The following is a 1,043-nucleotide window of genomic DNA, read 5'->3' as shown; positions in this document are numbered from 1 at the left end:
AGTTTTGATATACAGTGGCGAAAAAACAAATAGGATCGGGAAATTTTCGCAAGTTTTATCTATTTTGCTTGTGTTTATTTAATTTTTATTATTTCTATAAAAGTATAGCTCGTTATCTAACAAAATGAAAGCCCTCATTTCCATCTTTGTGGAAAAATTGGAAAATTTAACAGAGTTATATGAAAATCTTAGTTTAAGCCATTCAACTTTAGTACAATAAAGTGCAAGTTTGAAGTGAGTAGGTCTTACCGTTGATTTTTTCAACTTGTTTTGCTGAAGCCGTTGCTCATTTTCTCCATTGTCGGGCATTCCTTGTAGGGAAAAGAATGCATGGCACCGCCGACAAAAAAAAAACTACCAAAAATCAACGGTATTTTGTAGCCGTTTCAAACTTGCACTTTGATAACTAAAATTGGGGAATGTTTAGTAGGGCTCACATCGTTTTTGGGGTGGGGGGGCGAAGGGGGAGGGGCGGGGCCCCCAAACTCCCCCCAATAGAAAGGGGACAGTCCCCGCTTTCTAAAAAGGGAACCGTTTGAAAAAGGGGGAAAAAAAATTTTCTTAGGCAAACTGAGCAGTTTGAAGTGGAATATGACGCAACTAACAGAAACCGTGGGATTTTTTAATAAAAAAAATTATGGCAACTTAGATATCGGGAGATTTTGAATAAAGAATAAAAAAGTTAATTAGAAATAGAATAAACAAGTTTTTATAAAAAAAAATTTCTTTTTAACATATGTATTTTTGCGTAGAATTCCTTTCTGCGTAGGCGGCCTTCGGCCGCACTTAGGGTTTATAACCCTCAGGCAGTAGAATTCTCCTTTCAGTGTTGCCAAAGAAGGGGGGCTGAACACCTTTTGCAGAGAACACCTTTCTGCGTGGGCGGCCTTCGGCCGCACTTAGCGATTATAACCCTCAGGCAGTAGAATTCTCCTTTCTGTTTTGCGAAGAAAATGAGCTGAACACCTTTTGCAGAGAACACCTTTATATATTTTTAATGCTTACTGGGTTATATCCTATCTTCTTTTGTCTCTCATTCTTTT

Source organism: Rhagoletis pomonella, unplaced genomic scaffold, assembly GCF_013731165.1.
Source record: "Rhagoletis pomonella isolate Grant_MI unplaced genomic scaffold, Rhpom_1.0 Rhpom_scaffold_00013, whole genome shotgun sequence".
Taxonomy (NCBI): domain Eukaryota; kingdom Metazoa; phylum Arthropoda; class Insecta; order Diptera; family Tephritidae; genus Rhagoletis; species Rhagoletis pomonella.
Note: the sequence above shows the minus strand (reverse complement) of the source record.